The sequence below is a fragment of the Podarcis filfolensis genome, assembly GCF_964270895.1.
Source record: "Podarcis filfolensis genome assembly, chromosome: Z".
NCBI classification, from domain to species: Eukaryota; Metazoa; Chordata; class Lepidosauria; order Squamata; family Lacertidae; genus Podarcis; species Podarcis filfolensis.
Genome location: NC_139617.1, coordinates 22,676,780 through 22,686,651, shown reverse-complemented (window position 1 = coordinate 22,686,651; position 9,872 = coordinate 22,676,780).

Sequence of the window (9,872 nt, the reverse complement as noted above, 5' to 3'; positions counted from 1 at the left end):
GACCCCTGGGCCTGAGGTTTCCCAACCCTTCACTGATCCATCATATTTCTGACACCTAGTCTGGACAGGGAGATTTAGATAGCAGATATTTCTCAAAACAGCCCAAAGGATCAGTGCTTGGAGGCACTTTTCAGAAACTAACACCTCTCTTTTTCCTTAATGCACAGATAGGTACTTCTTGGTCCTCCACCTAAGCAGAGTCTGTAACCTCATCTATTCCTAAAGATTACTTTGTGGGGGGTTTTTAGTTTTATTTTGACAACTGTTTAAAAAGGGTGGGGCTCTCTAAATAAACAGTTTGTGGGTTTGCACTTTCGCAGGAGATAATTCATAGCTCTGCAAGAGTGACTGGTTTAACCTGCCCCTCTTTTGCTGTTTTTTAATAGAATTTTAAGCTAGGGACATTGTGTGAGGATTGCAAAAAAAGTGGCATTCCCCTGTTTACATTCATTCCCCTTTAGTCTGGAAGGTTGCTTTGGGCAACTGGGGAAACCAACTTGTAGCTTTCCAATCATTCTTATCACCCAAGCCTTGCCTTGGAGGTCTTGTTTTCTTTTTCTTTTTCCTGTTGGGTAAGTGCAATTAAAACATAAAAGTGGAGCTTTTTCTGTTGCACTGTCTTTTAGCTTCAAACTTAAAACATTTGTTTAAGTAGGCACTTATTTCCTGGTCACACCATTAGTTTGCCTGCACACAACTTTACCTGATGGGATTGTGTAACTGTTTTATGGCTTTACACACATTAGTTTTACACAGATTAGTTAATTTTCAAGTTTTATTCTATTTTTATTTTTAAATTTGTTTTGTTGAAAGTTTTCCATGAATACATATAACACCTCTGTTTTCAATTCATAGAGTCCTTTCCACAGGTCATTTACATTCAATGTGAGACACTGCTGTCATAGGCATTATGAGGCAGCGTCACATGAATAGTTTATGTATGTATGTATGTATGTATGTATGTATGTTGACAGTGCAATTGGCTGGAGGGCCCACAGCATGGTTGGTTGCATCCAGTTGATTGCAGTAAGTCTTGTTTGTGAGGGGGTGGGGATTATTGGGTCAAATTAGCCATATTTATTCGTATGCTGTTGGTAGGGTTAGGTCATTGTCTTGTTTGGGCTGTATACAGTATGTAATAAAGGGGAGCCACACTGGGGTGAAAGCATCCTCTTCTGTTTGTCCCCGTGCTAATTTCAATTTGCTGGTTAGCTTTTCTAGTAGGGCTGTTTCCCATATGGTTTGGTACCAGTGGTCTATGTCAACTCCTGACAGGTGCTTCCAATATCTAAATAAGACACTCCTAGCTGCTAAGAATAAGTGGCTTATGAGTTCTTTGTAATGTGAATATGCATTGTTGCCTTGGTAGATATTTACTGGGACTAGTTCTGGAATTGATTCTGATACCTGTTTTGTTATTTTGCAGGTTTCTTGTAGGACTGATGTCCAAAAGTTGTACAACTTACAACGTATCAGCTACACCATTTGTGAGGCTCAAATCATTGTCCTGTGTTTTAATCCATATATTGCCATGGGATTTCAGTGGTTATGCATACTGTCCCCTCACTGCATATATTCCATGAATGTTGCCATATGTTATAAAAGTTGTGAGGATTGGTTTTCCTTTTGGCCAATCGAATTTGACATTTTCTGGGATAGGGCTGTCAACCACACTTGTGAGAACCATCCCTCGGCTGTCAAACCTGAGGGAGTACACCATTACATGGCGATGTCCATCTCTGCAAGAAAGAATATTGGAATCTCTTTATGGAAGATCTACAGAGATTATGTGTCCATTATTCCCAGGTTCTGCCAAAATAAATATAAAAAGAGTTCAGCTAGTTTATACATATACTGATATCTATATGTGAATCATTAGACACCACACATACTATGTTGGTTCCCAATGGCCTGGTCCAATATGGTAAACCAACAACAACAACAACAACAACAATTTATTATTTATACCCCGCCTATCTGGCTGAGTCTCCCCAGCCACTCTGGGCAGCTCCCAATCAAATGTTAAAAACAGTACAGCATTAAATATTAAAAACTTCCCTAAACAGGGCTGCCTTCAGATGTCTTTTGAAGATAGGAGAGATGCTTATTTCCTTCACATCTGAAGGGAGGGTGTTCCACAGGGTGGGCGCCACTACTGAGAAGGCCCTCTGTCTGGTTCCCTGTAACCTCACTTCTTGCAATGAGGGAACCGCCAGAAGGCCCTCGGCACTGGATCTCAGTGTCTGGGCTGAACGATGGGAGTGGAGACGCTCCTTCAGGTATACAGGACTGAGGCCGTTTGGGGCTTTAAAGGTCAATACCAACACTTTGAATTGTGCTTGGAAACGTACTGGGAGCCAATGCAAATCTCTCAGGACCGGTGTTATGTGGTCCCGGCAGCCACTCCCAGTCACCAATCTAGCTGCCGCATTCTGGATTAATTACAGTTTCCGGGTCACCTTCAAAGGTAGCCCCATGTAGAGTGCATTGAAGTAGTCCAAGCGGGAGATAACTAGAGCATCCACCATTCTGGCGAGACAGTCTGCGGGCAGATAGGGTCTTAGCCTGCGTACCAGGTAGAGCTGGTAGACAGCCGCCCTGGACACAGAATTAACCTGCACCTCCATGGACAGCTATGAGTCCAAAATGACTCCCAGGCTGCGCACCTGGTCCTTCAGGGGCACAGTTACCCCATTCAGGACCAGGGAATCCCCCACACCCGCCCGCCCCCTGTCCCCCAAAACAGTACTTCTGTCTTGTCAGGATTCAACCCCAATCTGTTAGCTGCCATCTATCCTCCAACCACCTCCAGGCACTTACACAGGACCACTTTGTATGCCTTCACTGCTTCTGATTTAAAGGAGAAGTAGAGCTGGGTGTCATCTGCATACTGATGAACACCCAGCTCAAACCCCCTGATGATCTCTCTAGTGGCTTCATATAGATATTAAAAAGCATGGGGGAGAGGACGGAACCCTGAGGTGACAGCCCAGGGTTGTGAGAGCCCAGGGTTCTGAACACTCATCCCCCAACACCACTTTCTGGACATGGCCCAGGAGAAAGGAGCGGAACCACCGTATAACAGTGCCCCCAGCTCCCAGCCCCTCTAGATGGTCCAGAAGGATGTTATGGTCGATGGTGTCAAAGGCCACTGAGAGATCCAGCAGAACTAGGAAACAGCTCTCTTGTCCCTAGCCCGCCGGAGATCATCAACCAGTGCGACCAATGCAGTTTCAGTCCCATGATGAGGCCTGAATCCCGATTGGAAGGGACCCAAATGGTCCACATCCTCCAGGTGTGCTTGGAGTTGTTCAGCAAGCACCTGCTCAATCACCTTGCCTTCCTTAAACATTAGGAAGAACTTCCTGACAGTAAGAGCTGTTCGACAGTGGAATTTGCTGCCAAGGAGTGTGGTGGAGTCTCCTTCTTTGGAGGTCTTTAAGCAGAGGCTTGACAACCATATGTCAGGAGTGCTCTGATGGTGTTTCCTGCTTGGCAGGGGGTTGGACTCGATGGCCCTTGTGGTCTCTTCCAACTCTATGATTCTATGATTCTAAGAATGGTAGATTTGAGACTGGGCAATAGTTGGCCATATTGGCCGGGTCTAAAGATGTTTTTTTTAAGAAGCGATTTAATGACTGCCTCTTTCAGTGGGTCTGGGAAGGCTCCCTCACAGAGGGAAGCATTCACCACCCCGCAGAGCCCATCACCCAGCCCCTCCTGGCTCGCTTTTATCAGCCAGGATGGGCAAGGATCAAGGAGGCAGGTGGTCAGTTTCACTTGTCCAAGCAGCCTGTCCACATCCTCAGAGGTAACAGATTGAAATTGATCCCATGTAACAAGACTAGACAGAACTCTAGCACTCTCCCTCCCTAGCCCTGCTCCCATGGTGGAGTCTACCTCCTTCCGAATCTGAGCGACTTTATCTGCAAAAAACTTTGCAAAAGCATTACAGGAGATCTTGGGGTCCCTACCAGGCCCCAGTGGTGCAGGTGGTTCCGATAGATTGCGAACCACCTGAAAAAGTCTCCTGCTGCTCTTTTCTGCAGATGCAATAGAGGCGGCGGAGAAGGCCCTCTTCACCATCGCCATCGCCACTTGGTAGGCTCGACGTTGAGCTCTAGCCCATGTCCGGTCTGATTCAGAATGAGTTTTCCGCCACCGGCGCTCTAGCCATCTCAACGATTGTTTCGTCACCCTTAGCTCCGAAGAAAACCACAGGGCTGTCTGGGCTCCATGCAATTGGAGAGGGCACTTCAGAGCCAGACAGTCAATAGCCCTGGTTAACTCCACATTCCAGCGGGCCACCAGGGAATCAGCTGAAAGGCCATCAACATGGGATAAAACATCCCCTACCACTCTCTGGAAGCCAATTGGATCCAATAAGTATCAATGGCTTACTAGGACCACATGTGTGGGGACTCTGAAAGAAGTTCACAGCCACTTTGGTCCTCACTTTTGGCTCCCATATTAAGCTCTGCCAAGGGGTCACTTTGTATGCCTTCTGAACCCTGGCTCATGGTTAAGTTCCTTAGTAACCATGAGCTACTTTTTGGAGCTGGACACTTTGGAGATGGAAGTGAGAGCTGGACCATAAAGAAGGCTCATTGCTGAAGAATTGATGCTTTTGAATTATGGTGCTGGAGGAGACTCTTGAGAGTCCCATGGACTGCAAGAAGATCAAACCTGTCCATTCTTAAGGAAATCAGCCCTGAGTGCTCACTGGAAGGACTGATCCTGAAGCTGAGGCTCCAATACTTTGGCCACCTCATGAGAAGAGAAAACTCCCTGGAAAAGACCCTGATGTTGGGAAAGATGGAGGGCACAAGGAGAAGGGGACGACAGAGGATGATGTGTTCTCGAAGCTACCAGCATGAGTTTGACTAAACTGCGGGACGCAGCGGAAGACAGGAGTGCCTGGCGTGCTCTGGTCCATGGGGTCACGAAGAGTCAGACACGACTAAATGACTAAACAACAACAACAACTCTTTGGAGCAGCTTCTGCCTTTTCTCTCTAGGCATTGCCATGGTGGAGATTGTGCTGAGGGAGCTCAGTCATCTCCACTGTGCTGATTCTCAAAGAGAGCTTGTGAGGAAGTAAACAGGGGCAGTGGCCATTGCCGAAAGACACAGTTCCTTCCTTTCACACCCATTCACCTGCAGTCTCCCTCTGGGCAGCACTACAGTGAGGACTGGGGGTCCAACCTAGATGCTGCTGTGCAAAGATTGAGAAAGGGCATGAGAGGAATCGGAGCCTTGTACTTCCTTTCTGTCACACAGCCAGGCTCAACCGTTTTTGCTCCATGGTCACAAGCTGCTCTTACATCAAGGAAATACCCTTTCACTCACTTGTGTGTTCTCTGAGTGGCCTTGATGATCTAATTCTCTACACTGCTGATAGAGAGGATGCGCAAGCAGGCAGAGATAGCTCAGTCTTTTCTACTGCACCAGGCTCAGTCTTTTCTACTGCAATACCAAAGGTGAGAAAGAGCTCGTGCTCTTCTTCCTCTCCAGGTGATGCATCAGAAACCCAGTGGAATGGATACCTGACATGGTCATTGTTCGGGAAACAAGGAACCGGTGAACGATTTGAGAAATTGTGAACCAGGGGTCAAGTAAGGCTTACCTTAATGACAGATTAGCTACCACTCGACACGCTTTGCTTACTGTGGAACAGAATTTAACGTACATTTGCCATTCAGCCGATCAGTTTATTTGGGCAGATCCACCAATTTTTTAAAAAAGCTTAACCAAGCACAGTTTAAACCTGTTGCAAAAAAGAAGTGAGAGTAGAGGCAAACCCCTCCCCTGCCATTTGTGTTCAATTGACTCTCATGTGACTGCGGTGCCAGGAAATAATTAAATAATAATAATAAATAATTAATAATAATAGTTAAATAATACAACCCATATCCCGAAATGATGTATATATGTGTGCCGATACGACGCCACTGTTGCAGCGAGATCAAATACAGGAGAAACTTCCTGCCGTCCTTGCATCGCAGCACAAAGGTGTGTGAATTTTATCACCCTTCTCTCATTGGCCTTCCTTTGGATGCATTGAGTATTTAGTTTATGTAAAATGTTGAAAATTCTAATGTGGCTATTGTGGTTAACTGCTTTTAATTGTTTTTTGGGGGTGGAATGCCAGTATAGCTCATTGCTAAGGGTGCAAGTGACCCTAGGTACGACTCTGTATACGATAGGAATGAACGAGAAGTACAATTCAAATACAGTGGTACCTCTGGATACAAACGGGATCCGTTCCGGATCCCCATTCGCATCCTGAAGCGAACGTAACCCGCGCCTGCGCATCTATGCGTGCGCGGGTCGCAATTTGCTGCTTCCGCGCATGCACATGATGTCATTTTGACTGTCTGCGCATGCATGAGCAGCGAAACCCGGAAGTAACACATTCCGTTACTTCTGGGTCACCGCAGAGCGCAACCCAAAAGCACTCAACCTGAAGCATATTTAACCTGAGGTATTACTGTACATACAGTACATGCATACTGCAAATTAAAATGCAAACCTCAAATAGCAACAGCCTATTTAAATAAATGGTAAAATCAAACCTGTCAAATGCTTACCTTAGCAGTTCTTAAGGAGCTTGGGAAAACAGATATGTTTTTGCCTGTTGCCTTAATGATAGTAATAAGGTCTCCAAGTAAGCCTTTTTCAGGGTGACATTCCAAAGAAGAGTTTTATCACCTGTGATTGCCTGCTGTTGTTAAAGGTTGCTGTATGTATATATTCTAGCTCTCACTGAGTTGCCCCCACCTTCCCTTCTAAAGTTTCCTTTCCCTCTGCTTTCACAACCATGTGCAAGCAGGAATTACTCTTCAAGCATCTTAAGTCCAAGCTATCTGAAAGCCCATATTTCCTCACAAGAACCTGCTCGGGTTCTTGGATCTTTAGGAGAGGCCCTTCTCTCAGTCCCACCACTTTCACAGGCACACTTGGTAGGGACACGGGAGAGGGCCTTCTCAGTGGCTGCTCCCCAACTTTGGAACTCCCTCCCTAGAGAAGCTAGATTGGCTCCCTCCTTGCTGTTCTTCTGCTGGCAGGTGAAGACTTTTTTGTTCCAACAGGAACTTTAGTAATTGACTTCTTTTAATGAAAGGGCTGGCTATTTTTATACCATTGGTCAGCCCATACACTGAGTTCCAGCACCGAGGGCCTTCTGGTGGTTCCCCCACTGCAAGACCTGAGGTTACAGGGAACCAGGCAAAGGGCCTTCTCAGTAGTGGCTCCCGCCCTGAGGAACGCCCTCCCATCAGATATCAAGGAAATACACAACTATCTGACTTTTAGAAGACATCTGAAGGCAGTCCTGTTTAGGAAAGTTTTTAATGTTTGACGTTTTCTCATGTGTGTGTTTTTAATAATTTTTTTTTATTTGTTTCCAATTACAATCCAATAATAGCCTTATTACAACAATACCAATTCATAGTAAAGGTAAAGGGACCCCTGACTGTTAGGTCCAGTAGTGACGCAGAACTCATATCACTTTTTTGGCCTAGGGAGCCGGCGTTTTTCCGCAGACAGCTTCCGGGTCATGTGGCCAGCATGACTAAGCCGCTTCTGGCGAACCAGAGCAGTGCACGGAAACGCCATTTACCTTCCCACTGGAGCAGTACCTATTTATCTACTTGCACTTTGACGTGCTTTAAAAGTAGCAGGATTAAGTCCCGGGAAACTGATAAATGCAAGTGTTTACTTTTGCTTAAATTTGGGGTGGGTGGGTAAATTTAATGAAGAAAGGGGGGCTTTGGTGCCCCTCACCTCAACTCACTTCTTTTTTTTTGAAAGGGCAGAATAGCCTTTTATAGCAAGAACTCTTCAAGATACAAATCTCAGTTGGAGATTTAAAGGATGGATTGATTTCCCATATAAGGACTCAACAGCAAATGTTTTTGTTAACAACTACTTATCAATGCCATTTAGAATCCAGCCATTTAGAATCCAGCAGGCAGATGCCAAGAGTCGACATTATCTCTGCTTTGTTCTCAATTTTTTAGTCCCATTAGCAAGTTTGTTATGAACCAATGGAATTAACTTTGGCTTGCAAGAATTTAAAATTTCACTGTATGCAGATGATAATAGCATTACAGTGGTACCTCGGGTTACATACGCTTCAGGTTATATACACGTCAGGTTACAGACTCCGCTAACCCAGAAATAGTGCTTCAGGTTAAGAACTTTGCTTCAGGATGAGAACAGAAATTGTGCTCCAGCGGTGCGACAGCAGCAGGAGGCCCCATTAGCTAAAGTGGTGCTTCAGCTTAAGAACAGTTTCAGGTTAAGAACGGACCTCCGGAACGAATTAAGTACATAACCTGAGGTACCACTGTATCTTTCACAAAACCAGAAACATCAATACAAAATACATGGCCTTTGGGAAAGCATCCGGTTACAAGATCCATACTACTAAATCAATTGGTTTCGGAATAAATATTGGTAACTCAATTGATAAATACCTTCTACAAAGATTTTGGGTTTCAATTTAAAAATAGCCCAATAGAGTACTTAGGACCCAGATTCACAAACAACTATCAATCATAACTGCAGAAACATAAGCACACAAAAAGATGAAGATACTAAAAAGTGCAGACTCTACAACTTTCTTTGGTGGGTTAACATAGAAGCTATTTCTATGGTGTCTTTATTCAAAAATAGCATTTCCAGCATTTTCTCCAGGGACCTCGGGAATGGTTTTGCAGACAACCAATGTTGACAAGGTATGGTTTTTTAAAAATTGAACAATTTGTTAAACTACAGCAGCTGATTTGTGCCAGCATCAAATTATTTCATATGAACAGGCAGCAATAATAATCATGCTCGCCCACTATAATTCTTTTTAACTGAGACATATAGGATAACAGTTCAAAGCTAAATAATCAGGTTACCACATTAAAAACTTTTGAACAAAATTATAAAACTTAAGTAATAACAAATATCTATTTAATATTTTTGATAAATGCAAAATTATCTCCCTGTCTTTCATTTGAACAGGACTTAGCAAATATTGGGTCAACAATCTTTGAAACAGAATGAACATGGGCATTTAAAAAATACTGGAGAAAAGTTTATTAGTGTGAGCCTGAAGGAGAATTATCTTAAGAGAAATTTCCAATGGTACTTAGTTCTGCACAAAATTAGTGATATCTTTGGCTGAAACATGCATTGTTGGAGGTATAGCAGAATTAAGACATATTAGTACATATCTGCTGGAGTTGTAAACACACACACACACACACACACACACACACACACACACACCTTTCAGGACAGAAGTACTCATACAAACAAGTACAGGCTATGATCTTCCAAGAAATCCTAAAAACGACTCTGCTTTTGATACAGCTGATTAGTACACTGCTAACTGTGACAAAACAGTATATTGCACGAAAATGGAAAAATGAAGGACCCTCCCCCACCATAACTGATTGGTTAAAGAGAACCTGGTGAGCTATCTTGATGATAAAATTTACATGGGAGAAACCCAATACACAATGATAAAATTTTACCTCTCCCCATGTGACCCAACCCAGACATGTGATCATCACCCCAGGCCGCTCTACTTGCAGAATGCTCTCCCTAGGGAGACACTTCTGATGCCTTCGTTGCATATATTTAGGTCCCAGGCAAAAACTTTCCAATATAACCAGGCCTTTGCCCTTTAACTACCCGTTGCCTTTTAGACGTGTGTGCGTGTGCGTGTGCATGCACGCTTTTAATGTATTTCTCTTTCCTCTTGGTTTTAATGCATCTATCTAGGGGTTTATCGCCTGTTTGTTGGGTTGTAAATCACTTTGGATTGCCCAGAGCAAAGTAAAGCTACTGGCAAATTCAACAAATATTTATTTATT